Below are 13606 nucleotides of genomic sequence, written 5' to 3' on the forward strand. Positions count from 1 at the left end.
AGACCTTCAAAGAAATCCAACATCATTCACAATACAATATAGACAACATCATATCAATCAACCAACCTACCTCATGATCTCGTTTCGGCCACCAGAGGCGACACCATTCCAATCAATAACAAAATCCGCTCTGAATAAAGATATTCTCTCTTCTCTCTTTTCAAGTCGAGCCTATTGTCGTACCTCTGCCAGTGAGTTGCATCGCCTCAGTCGAGAATGTACAGTTAATGGAATCGGACCAATCGTGCGTTGTGTAGTTAACGCAAAAGAATAATCGGATCGCGTTTATATTTACTCAGTCCAGCTACCGAGTGCGTGCTCGCTATCGTGAAAGCCGGTGAATCGTTTATCGTACTATCATCACTCTGAAAATAATAAATTGTGTATCCTCGGCTTGGTGAAAAAAGGTGATAAATCGTGCTAAAAATCGGTTTCCTTAAGGAAGCGTAATACCTTATCCGGACAGTTCGATGAATGAAAACCAGTATTTGAAAACAAAAAAATTGCGTGTCACTGTCTATCCCGTGTCTACCTCCAGTGGTCTTCAACTGGCTCTCTCGCTCTCATCGTTTGTTAGCCGGGCCGATCGCGCCGGGAGGTCGCCTTTCTCAATATTGCTTCTAATACTAGTAAAACTGTTTTTGTTGTGCTCGTCCAGTGTGAGAAATAGTTTTTACCTTTCAATGCGAGAAAATTTTATCTCTTTTCGATATATGGTTAGTTATTTTTGATGATCTTTGATATTCCGGTGTCTCGCTCTAGTTCGTGTGAACAAACCGTGTGACATAGTAGTGCGAACGATTTTATCGAGAGAGAGAGAGAGAGAGAAAAAAAGAGAGAGAGTGAACGAGACAAAATAAACTGTTACTGTAGTGGTAGTAGTATAATCAAACATTCACATGTATCTTCATGTTTAATTAGAGAAAAACGCAAATGCGAAGATACGAGTGAGATTTTTTTTAAAAGTCGAAAAAGTGTTCCTTCCAAAATTTTGCAAATGCGCGGATGTAGATTTGCGCAAAATCCAGTATATTCAGTTGGTGAGAGACCGAGTACTGTAAAGCACCCCTTATCGGCGTCTTATGAAGCCATTTCCAAAAGGATTGCTTTTGCCGCTATAAGACGCGTCTCACGAAACTTTGCATAATGAAACGCGACACAACAGGAGTAGCACTCCCACAATTCACTGTGAATGAGAGAATCGTGAGCAAAGGCGGACTACCACACTAAACGAGCAATCCTCCTAGTAGTGGCAAACTTTGTGATCGAATAAAGTTGGTGCTAGTTCTGTTACATAATAATTTCTGTCCACAAATTATGACAGAAAATATACACACAACTCATGTACGAATTGTAAACTAAAAGATTTCATAATTTAACGAAGAATGCCAAAACATGAAAGAATTGGAAGTCTCTAATTCCACCTGCTACCTAAAGCAGACACAATACCTGTAATAGCGAAAAGTAAATTCGAAGACAGCGACGATCAACTGGACTCGAGCAAAAACTGAAAAATTCAGGGGGGTGCACACATATTGATTGACAATATCGGGAATACATTCATTTTTTATTTCTCTCTTGAACTTTCCCCCTCGGGTTGATGGTTTAGCGCGTGTGTGTATCGACACTGTCGCGTTCTTTATTCTGCTTCATTTTGATAATTTTCCTCCTCCTTAGGCTCAGCAGAATTCTCATTTAAATTAGTGATTTTCAAAGTGCACGCGAGTACGGCTGATCGTAGCTCTGATCAGAAGAGAGCGCCTTTACGAAGCCAATGCACCGTTGGTATCTGTTTGACTCAACCTATGGTTTAAAGTTGTTGCGCTTATGGGTTCAGTGAATTTGATTACACCATTAATTGAGTAGACTTAATTTCCCGTATATGTGTGCGCCTGCGGAACGTAATTACTCGCCCGAAAGGTAATTGAAGGTTGGATAATTTGTACAATGGGAAACAATTACACACGCATAACCGAGCAAGCCATGCCAACGTGTATCTGTGTCTGGTGTGCGAGGGAGGTGACCATTATCGGGAAGTTAGAGCAGTTAGCAATGCGGTGAAATAAAGAAAATTTTCTACTTTTCATTATAATATGCAATATGCATACGAGACGAGCACGAACGGGTCTGACGGTGTGGAGACGAGGACGATGATAATCACAGTCTCTTAGAGCAAAGATCTTTAGTGTGGAACCGAAGAAAAGCAAATCTGCGAAAGAGGTGCAGACGCGAAAACCAGGAACGCAAGCCAGAAGGCAAAGTACAAAGAAGGAATAATGTTTTAAATTGGGAGCCATTTTAGTGTTTATAGGAAACGCAGTTCGAAGTTGTAAATTTTTTGCCATCTCGCTCACACCGGTATCCTAAAGAAAAGGATCAGTATGCATGCATTATGGACATTTGTGAGTGTGGAATGACTTGTGACCAGGTGCCCATCTATGTGTTTTCCAGTGTATGGAAAGAAGATGCAATTGATCACAAAAGTTGTGGATGTTATATTACCTTGGACTATTCTGGTGTAACCGGTATTTATCTGTAACGAGTCGAAAAGGAAAACAGGATTACCAAGGTTCGCCGAGGTGTAACGATTGGAAACAGTGACTTATTGTACGCTGCTTGCATTGGTACGATAGTGTGCAAATGAATGCGATTTCTAGTTTACCCAGCCACGGGAAGAAAGGAATTACGCTCAAATTAACGAGCAATGTTTGAACAGTGATACAGAATGAAACGAGTGATTATATTTTCAGTGCTGGCGATATGTGGTTAATAATGAAGTTGATTATTCTTACGTATCGGAATTGTCACCACTGCTTGTTGATTAATATGCCACCATACACGACATCGTCAATGACAAGAAAGCAAAAACTGAAGATTTTTATAACATACATAAAACGAACTCCTAATAATTTTCTTGTAATCTCAGATGTTTAAGTAGTCAACATACCGAAGACATTGAATGAAAGTTTATTTATAATTAGGTAGATTTACCTACACCCTTACGCCGGGTCAAAAGTTTTGACGTAGCCTAAAACAATTGTCAAACATCTATGAAAACAAACTTGGTTAATTTTAAAGTTATTCAAGTGTTTGTGAACTGAATCAGAAAACAGAATTGCAACACATAATCAGTAGCAAACATGACTAAGGCGATGCATTTAATAATAATAATTGAATTTTCTGATTCTATTCGAATCAATTCAATTTCTGTCCACATATTCAAGTTGCTTACAAGTTTTATTACTATTACATATAATCGTATGATAAGAAAACAAAAATATATTCAACTTGAACACAACCGAATGTTAGGCGATTGTAGTATTAAATACGACCACGTTTAAATTTAGCAAACCAAAAAAAATGGTTCTTTCCAATAGAGCAGAGTCCAAATAACACTTTTGAAAACATTACTGAGCTTGTATAGTATTTTTCTTATCAAGAAGCAATGACAAACTAACTCATGAAATTGTTTCGAATCCATCGTTTTGAAAATTACAAAAGCAGTTCACTTAAATTGCTGTCACATTTTTCAGACTAATCGAAATGTCATGAAATTTCACACGTAGTCTTTTGAAAGTTGGTACTGCATAAATGTAATATTGATGTGGTAATGATAGATAAGTACCATATGTGTGTGTGAGTAATATGTTAGTGCAGAACATGCTGATTATTTCCACACCTTGAATATGGGCTTCGATAGAACTCCCTGTAATTTTTTTTTCTAGGCATACTAGGCCTAACGGCGAATAGATTAAAACAACTGATGTTAGTAAAAGTTTCTAAGATTTCATTTGTTTCAATTATAGTGGTTTAAACCTTAAGGTCGTTCGCCTCTCGGACTAGAAAAGCTTTCTGACCCTATGTGCGGGGTTGGGAAGAATCGAACTCAGAAGGGCTACGTGAAAGGTATCGACTAACGCATCACGCTTTACCCTTCCGAAAGATACTGAAATAAAACACTGTACGGTATTAAAATTTTTCAAATGCTACAACAGATTTCAAATCTCATTGAGTCGAATGGAATGCCTTTTAATTGAAACTGTTTGCATGTATCAGAATTTGAGAATCGAGCTTCCATAAAATGTTGGATGAAAGGAAGGTGAAAATTATATTCTGTCGCCTCACTCGACTCGCAGAATAAGGCCCAATGTATTATCACCTACTACAAGCGGCTAAATTAACAGTTCAGAAGGTAAAGCGGTGTACTCATGAACTCATGAACTAAATGTCTTATGTTTTAAGTTAGTAGGATCGTAGCACTGGCTATGTAATTTTTCTGCAAACTAACAAAGTAATCTAAACTTAAAGGCAGGTTTCCGTATAGGAATGCTGTTTTGGAAACCCGCTGTAAGCCTTAATTACAGTTTAATTTGTTTGTACTGAAACTTTGAACACCTAGCTTTTCCCTTTATGTTATTTAGTTACTGTCTCAAAAACTAAAAAAACGAAATCTGCCTGTGCATGTATGTTTCCTATCATAGTACGCTTTCGAAATTTATCCAGATCCAACTTTCAGTGCCGGAATAACAGGTTGTTCAGTACAGGCGATTGAAAAATATCCATTTAAATGAAACTGAGTTGAGGTGAACAGAAGTAGACCGACTATAGTTGCAATTCATGCACGGAAAGACCGAAATCAGCATTTTGGCGAAAAAATAAGTTGATTTTAGTTAGTTATTTTTTGAGACATTTTGTTAATTTTTTGTTAATTTAGATTTTTTAATTCTCATTCCCTTTATTATAATAGAATATTTGTTGAAATGGCTATTTTTTTAGATGAATTTACCAATTAAACGTGCTGTCATTTCTTAGCTACGGCACATTTTATTTCATTTCAACTAATTTTTTAGTTGAATTAGAGAAATAAAACGTTATTTTCAACTAACATAAATGGTTGAATTGGCTTCTGCAATTTGCAGCTATATGGCGCTCTGTCACCGAAAACAAGTTCACACCGTAATGTCTACTAGCCACTAGATGGCACACTACTACCGCAAAAAAATTCAGTCTCGGTTGTCTTTTCTATATTGGCAGGTATAAATACGACGTTGTATTGGAGAAAAGTACATAAACGAAACATAAACATCTCTTTGAAATTTTTTCTTCTAAATCGCTGTTTTCTTCATTCGACTTCGCGAAATCGATTCTCTCACTGAAAACTTCGAGCACTTGGAAAACAAAAACCGAATACAAGTAGTACACCGGACGGCGTGACCCGGAAGGTTGGAAGATACAAAAAAATCATTTGACATATACAATTAGAGTGCAACATTCGAAACTCACTTCCCTGTTCCGCGTAAAAACGTTATTAGGCACAATCGCTTCAAATGCGCACAAATTCTAAATAAATACACTTCCCACTAACAGTTTACATCATTTTTACATATGGGTTTAGAAATTTATATATGGATATATCGTAACACATGCGAAAAACATCTAAACAATTTGCAAGCAGTTTCAACAAGACTGTCCTTTTTTGCTTTTTAATGGATTGTTTTGCTTTGACACTTCTCATGAGTTTTTGGCTAATAAACTTGTTAATAAAACCAATTTCATTTTTGTTTTCTTTGTGCTGTGCTTTAGTAATGATAGTGATAGATAAATAGAAACTTTTTTTCTGATTTTAACAACAAAATTAGTTGTCAATGAGAATTTCGTGTTGGATTGAAATATTGCTGGTTTGTGTCCAGGATATTCGCCAACTAAACACATTCTCTGAAAATAAGTTTTTTTTTCAGCAAAATAAATTCTTAATTTTAACTTATTTTATAGTTATTTTGAAAATTTCGTTGTTAAAATCAACTAATTCAAAAACAGTAATACGAATTAGGCGCAGAGCTAATTTCGGTCGTTCCGTGTGATTGCCCGAATAAGCGAAAATACAACTAACCAACTAAATTATACTTGAGAGAAGTGAATCGTTTGCACCGTGGACTTATTCAAAACTTTTAATACAATAATGAATAATGACGCCGGTCACGACTAAAGACTGCGCTGCTGAGGAAGTGAAGGAATGATAGTCCAATATTTGTTGTTTCTTGAGACCCCTAATATCACTGCAACCCCACGAGAATAACAGAAAAAGGAACTAGGATGGAAGAGGATCTGGATAGGTCTTGGTAAATAATACGATCTCAAGAAATAGTACGGTGCACGAACGATTATTTTCCAGAATTAAAAAAAACTAGACAAAGGGCAGTCAGAAGATCTGTCATCTCATTTATTTATTATTATTTCCATCTTGTCCTCATGACAAATAAGCATACAATTGGCAATACTGTGTTCCGCAATAACAAATAAGAAAAGAAAAGTAAACAAATAAGTTTTCATATTTTTGCCTTTCTCATATAGAAAGGTTATGCAATCACGGTGAAAACCGACTTTTGAACCGAGGCCCGGAGGGTCGAGTGTCATATACCATTCGACTCAGTTCGTCGAGTACGCAAAATGTCTGTGTGAGTATGTGTGTGTGTGTATGTGCGTATGTGTGTATGTAACGTTTTTATGCACTAACTTTTCTCGAAGATGGCCGAACCGATTTTCACAAACTTAGATTCAAATGAAAGATCTTGAGGTCTCATAAAAAAATTATTATTTGGATCCGACTTCCGGTTCGGGAGTTATGGGGTAAAATGTGCAAAAAAATGAAAATATGTGTTCTAACTTTTCTCATAGATGGCGCGACCGATTTTCACAAACTTAGGTTCAAATGAAAGGTCCTATGGTCCCATACGTAATTCCTGAATTTCATGCGGATCCGACTTCCGGATCCGGAAATATAGGGTAAAGTGGGTTAAAAATTGTATACTATCACTGAAAATGGGGAAAAATCTTAAAAATTTTTCTAAATCGACCTCAAATATTTTCCAATTGATAGATTTTATCAGAAGACGGTCAAACAAACCGATTTCGGTTATTTTTTTAAGAATCGAAAAAAAATATTTTGAAGAATACCACAGTATTATATATGATAGTATGATTGATAGGAGAAAGGCATCATTACACCACTAGGTGGATTAAAACAGGGTTTGACCAGTCATATCAATGTCGCCGCGAAAATAGAGACTATATTAGTGAAACTGCAATAATTCCAATTCACAAATCTTTTCTAATGATGGCTAAACTGATTCATTGTTACATCGTTCCACGGATTCCAGTTTCGAATGTCTCAGAGGCAGTAATTAAACAAGTCAAAATTGTAACCCACAGCGGATTCTTATAGATTTCTTCAATCTTAGATCTGCATGTGGTCTTGCATCGTATGCTGTTATTAAATTTTATTCAAATGCAATTCTCGATTCCAGATGAAGCAGATTTATACAGATTGTTAAGCTGCTACTGAATCCAATTTATCTGACGTTCAGTATTTAGATAATTGGTAGATAGTTTCTCTGTGTTTCCATACAGTTCCTTTATTGTATTACAACTCCTCGCACGAAATGATTTTCTCTTCTAATAAAGCCGTAGTATAGGGACCGATAACCTAGTGGTGTAATGATGTCTTCCTCATATCAATCATATTCTTATATATAATACTGTGGTATACTATTAAAAATATTTTTCTTCGATTGGTAAAATAAACTGAAGAGATTTTTTGTGCATTAACTAGTATAATCTACTGTATGGAACAGTTCTCTCTGACTTCCATGAGAACACGAAGTGAGTTCCACTAGTGCAGGTATTTCGGGCACTGGAACCCGAGAACCGGTATTTTCGAAGTTTGTTCGTATGGCCATGAACTAACATGACCTACAAACTCTACTAGTTTAAACTCAAATTTTGAAGATTTTATAGGATTTTGACATCGTACTCTAAACGACGATTTTAATTGCATCCGAAAATTATGCTTAATTTTCGGTATGAACATAAGATCTTTCATTTGAACCTAAGATTAGGAATACCGGACTGCCATCTCGGAGAAAAATAAGTGAGATCCTTTTTTGAGTATATGACTATCAGGAAAGCCGGAATCGGTTTGTTTGGGTGCCTACTGATAATGGCTACCGATTGGAATACTTTCGAGACCAATTTAGAAAACTGTTTACTCTTTTCGTTTCGATTCTTTAAGTGACGGTACACAATTTTTAACACACTTTATTCTATCATTCCGGAACCGAAAGTCGGGTCCGGATGAGATTCAAGAATTCCGTGTAAAACCACGAGACCTTTCATTTGAATCTAAGTTGGTCAACATCGATTAAGTCATTTTCGAGAAACACGCACACACAGACATTGCTCAGCTCGACGAACTGAGTGGAATGACATATAACATTTGGTCAATTTTTATTACTCGTTTTTCAAGTGATTGTATAGCCTTTCTATATAAGAAAGGCAAAACAGCTCAGCGTTTCAATAAAATGATTATTTGTTGTTAATTTAGTGACTCAATTTACGTATTTTCAATATACGTCGAACTAACTACCCGTGAGTTTGCTACCATTTTTACGATTGCAATTTATTTTCTTCCTCCATTCTAAGAATATGGACCATCCTGCGAATTATTTGAACTTTTAGTTAAAATTTGACAGTCGAGTAATTTAGTAGTTATTTATTATCGAGTATTTAAATTTATCTAAAACTGCGGTCCATTTCAAAGTTTGACGGATGGATAGTTATTTGGGTCTATTTTGCTCTGAAAATAAAATAATAGCAAGTGGTGTAAAAATTGCAACTGAGCGAAAGTAAGAGAAACTTACTTCAGATAAACTTACTTCATTTAACAAAGTATTTGCACTCTTTTGGGGTATTTCATTTGATTGAAAGTATAAAAAGAAATTACACAGAAGCAATTTTTACTAAAGGTCTGAAATTAGAACTTTGTTGCGAGATTTTTTTCAGTGTTTTCCAGTCGATTAAAAAATCATTCAATGTGCTGAGAATATCATGATAATAGAGAATGTTTGAGAGAATATGTTCAATATTATACACAAATCCAACTGCAATGACAGAAAATGACGTGGCCGTATTTAGATACAGAACGAATAATTCGACTCAAAATGTAATAGCCAGTCGATGTTGAACAATCGTTCGCACCGCACGCCAATAGTTCCGGCTCCGAAAAAAAATACACATAGAAAATAAGTTAGAAAGTATTTTCAAACTCAGATTACAAGTTTTGCTATTTAGGATTATTTTGTCCACACGCCGCCTCGTGCGCTGTCTTCACCGGGCCACTAAACCACGCCCTCGTGCACGGTCCCTATACACCATAAATGAAAGCTCCGACCACTACGAAGAGATTGACTGTCCGTCATTGCCGACAGGAGTCACGTATGTGTGGGCTTACCCGTTTTTACCGGGTTACCAAAAGCTAGATTCTAAAGTGTCTCTTGCGCGAGACATTATCATTGTCAATACAAGACGTCAATGTGTACGTTTGATTGTGTAGTGGAAACTTCACCAGATTGCCAAAAATATTGTCTGAAAATCAGAATTATCAGCTAGCTGTTAGATATGTTCATTTAATTCTTGTCTGATGTTTTAGCCGTCGATTGTATGATTAGGTGCTCTAAACGCTTATTCCTCGAAAAAACTAGGGAAGAATCTATTATGCTATTTGGATTGGGTCATTGAAGAGGTATTACCAATATTTTTGATTGAAAATAATACTGCCTCGGGTGAAGAGCGTTTATGGCTTAGTTTAATCTGAATAAGCACAGCAATTTCAGATAGAAAAAATTACTCGATTGAGCGACCGCAATAGATCTTGAGAATCATGTATGATTCAGTGAAATGACTCAGTCCATTTTTAAAAATTCTCCAATTACTTCAGCCTCTCAATGTCTCTCTATCTTCCACGAACAATGTTTGAGCATGTCTAGCTTTTTGACGTTTCAACGCGATAGACAATACAAGATTTTTAATACTTAGAGCAACTGTGAATATTCAGTACACTAGTAACTTTAGCCATTCTAAATGTGGAAAGTAATCTTAACGATCTTACTTTTCACATTTAGAAAAGAACATAGAGTTTGTTCAAAGGGGTTAATATTGTCTCTGAGCAAAATTTGCACATGCACGAATAATTCTTCCAATTTCAATTAGACTTCTTTTCCATTTTTTGATCCCGAAGAAATATTTTATATTCAGAAAAAACAAAGAAACTCATAAATACAACAGACGGTCGATAAACAAACTACGCACAACTGAACGAACATTATTATTAATTTTTGCTTCCCCCGGAATGTATGACATGACTTAAACGCCATTCTTCAAATTTCACTTCATTCTTCAAACTTCAGAAAATTGCGATCAAACCCCTACTCATCAGATGTGTCTGTCAATAAAAAAATATCTTTTTTCAGGAGGAAATTCCAGGTTAAATCAAAATTTCTGAGACTTCCTGATTTTTCAGGAATCGACACCCTCTAAAAAAAATCCGATTCTATGAATCAAAATTTGGGGCAACGAATGTATTTTCATGGTATGACAAAACACTTTGATTAAAAGTTTTCGGATCATGAGCTTGTTGGAATTATTCCGCTTACACCGAATTCACCTGATTTTGCTCCCTGTGACTTTTCCTATTCGGTTGACTCAAGAAACCGCTCCGTGGAACGCGTTCCAGCACTCGAGATGAGATTATGGAAAAATCGCTGATAACTCAGATGACCATACCGAAAACTGATTATAAAAAATGTTTATAGGATTGGATCAAGCGCTGGCATAGGTGTGTTGCAGTCAATGGAGAGTATATTGAAAGTGACAATATCGATTTTGATGAATAATCTTGTACTTTTCCGAATTAATTCCGGGAACTTTTTGATCAAAGAAGTGTCTACGGTATTTATAGCAAAGGATGCTCTCTCGTTTCTCATTTCAGTTTTACTGTATTTTTCAAAGTTCACGAATGAAGCTTTAGTTCGTAGATTTTACTTTCACATAAAATTAACATATTCAGAATATGTTTTTGTCTATTGACACATCTACTACATTCCCTTAGTTATTTGCGCCAGTAGCTGGCATGTTTGAATGCAGCCCAAGAACGAATCTTGTGCTTTATCCAACTAGTTGAAAGTGATAAAGCTGGTTCAGGACCAACGAAATCATTCGTTGCACCAGCTCTAGCCAACTCATCGGCCCATTCATTTCCAGTAATACCAGAATGGCAGGGTACCCATAAGAAATAAACAGCATTTGAAATGCTGAGGTCTTGAATTTGAGTTCGACATTCGATCACTAGATTCGACCGTGAATCAATCGAATTGAGTGCCTTTAAAGCTGCCTGACTGTTGGAACAAAAATAAATTCGTTTACCACAGATTCTCTGCTGAATTGCCGATTGTATACCACACATAATCGCGTAGATTTCTGTTTGGAACACAGCACAGTATCTACATAAGGAATGAGACTGCTCTAGCCTCATTTCACGACAGTAGACACCAGCTCGACCATTCAACAGAAAACCAATCCATATAATAAACTATGTGTTCATCAAGTTGTCGTTCCAAATAACCAATCAACTATTCCTCACGAAGAGGATATCTCACATTGAATGTTTTTAAAGAAAAACTGCATGTGAGAGTTAGGTCACTAAGAGCGAGTAAATACTCATCCCGGGCAATTATTTGAGACCAAAAGCGAGTGTGGCTAGTAGCATATTCTATAGAGTTACTGTTCCAAAGCCCTGTAACCTTAAGACGGTATGCACAAGATAATGCTTCATGTTTTAGGAACACATGTAGCAGTAGGACTTGTCGTGAATCGCCATCGCCATTAGGACCATTCTTTGGAGATGATTTAGCTTTGACTGCACTCTCGCAACTTCTCCTTTCTGCCAGCATACAAGACATCCATATGCTAAAATTGGTCTAACAATAGTTGTGTAGATCCAATGAATGTATCTGGGTTTGAGTCCCCATGATTTTCCAAAAGCTCGTTTGCATTGGCCGAAAGCCATGCAAGCTCTCTTAATCCTGAAGTCAATGTGAGCAGACCAATTCAGTTTTGAATCAAGAATAACCCCGACGTATTTAATTTGATCAACCACTTCGAAGGGGACAATATCGATGTTGGTGAATAATCTTGTATATTAATTTTCTGAATTAATTTCGGGAACTTTTTGATCAAGCATCCTTTGCTATAAATACTGTAGGCACTGTATTTTTCAAAGTTCACGAATGATCCGTAGATTTTACTTTCACATAAAACAGAATATGATTATGTCTATTGAAACATCTACTACTATTCATTAGTTCATTTTATTTTCAAGCACGTTTTTCTCTAAATTTTCAAAAGTGGAACCACCAAAACTGTTTTGTTACTCCGTCGCATACCAACCGTGCCACGATGTTCCAAATCTGATAACATTAAACGACTTTTAATTAACGGCTACCAGCGCCTTCACTCAGGGCGTTAATTATCCTAATTTTGTCGGTTGATGAATAACATCCGCTCTTGGTACGTACGTACAAACATTCAACGTGTTTCGGACCAACAGAAAAACTACGCGCTTATTTGAACTCCGCATCTGCCACATAACCAACATCAATGATTCTAACGTCATCGTGGTCATTGCATTACCATTGTGAATAGGTTCGTTCCGGCGTACACTCGCACACCCAAACAAGTCCACAGACTGAGATTTGAATGCCGAAAATATCCACCGGGGGTAGGGGACCAAGTGTCAGTTGACTGAACTTGTTAAATCATAAAAATAATTAACTCAAATAGAGCAGACCGAGCGAAAATGCCTCAGCCGAAACTGTTGAAAAGTAACGCTTCTATCTCTATCCATCCTTATCTTTCAGTGATTGTGTTTTCTCATTCCTCGAGTTTCGGAAGCGTGTTAATTGGAAACACGATGCGAATCGGCAGCATCAGAAGAAGCTGATGTTCACCAAAGCTATGACATTTTTGTCACGAGATTGAACCTGGATAAAAAAAAATCATCATCAGCAATAAACGCAACGAACCGACAAGACCCTGTCGTCCTAGTTTTGCTCAGGTAAGTCAAAACCAAACCACCCAATACTCCAAGTAACTAGCTATGGTACCCATTAAATTTATGTTACTTTATATCTTTGTTTCCGATCTCCATGGCAAGCCGGGAAGTAGAACAAAATAAACAAAACCTCACGCTCTCACCTCGTAAAAAAGGCTCGAAATGGTTTGTTCCACCATCAGCCCTAGCCATACCTTCTTATTTGTTGTTACCTACTTGCTTTGGTTTTCGATATCCTTTCCGGTCTTCTTCGCACGATCCGTTCGCTGCTCAAGTCCTTTTGCTTTCGACATCGAAAGCAAGGGATAATTTATGACCTATCCCATGGGCCACCGTTCGTTGCGGAGGACAGACCGGCTTACCCCGGTCGGCAGCCACAACAGTTGGCTTCGAGCCGAAACGAAAGTCAGAAGTTTTACAGCTACCACTAATTGATTATTTGTTTCTTCTGCGACTGGAAACCCACCCCCGGAAGCCGCGGGTGGCCGCGTATTTAACAAAACCCCAGACGGCCAGCAGCTGGTTCACGTGGGACAACTCGGACGCTCCTTTGGAACATGTCTTGAAGTGGAGAGAAAATTTGTTGTCACTGAGCATGTTTAAAGATAAGATACGATTCATCCTGTAGTGTATCGACTATCGGTAATCATTTTGTTTTTTCTA

The 13606-nt window shown here is 37.0% G+C and overlaps 1 protein-coding gene across 4 annotated transcripts in view; it reads left to right on the forward strand.

Moving 5' to 3' along the window:
* Positions 1-201: 201 nt before the first annotated feature.
* The window catches only part of LOC131433732 (uncharacterized), a 45494-nt gene continuing 32089 nt past the window's right edge, over positions 202-13606 (forward strand). The window contains exons 1-2 of one of the 4 annotated variants that reach the window (XM_058600304.1): positions 202-716; positions 12750-12946. The gene's annotated coding sequence lies outside the window, so the exon portion shown is untranslated. Of the gene's footprint in view, positions 717-758; positions 1921-1962; positions 2625-12749; positions 12947-13606 lie in introns of those variants that run through there. The other 3 variants (XM_058600303.1, XM_058600305.1, XM_058600307.1) reach the window with 3 other exon arrangements.

The sequence above is a fragment of the Malaya genurostris genome, chromosome 3 (genome assembly GCF_030247185.1).
Source record: "Malaya genurostris strain Urasoe2022 chromosome 3, Malgen_1.1, whole genome shotgun sequence".
NCBI lineage: Eukaryota > Metazoa > Arthropoda > Insecta > Diptera > Culicidae > Malaya > Malaya genurostris.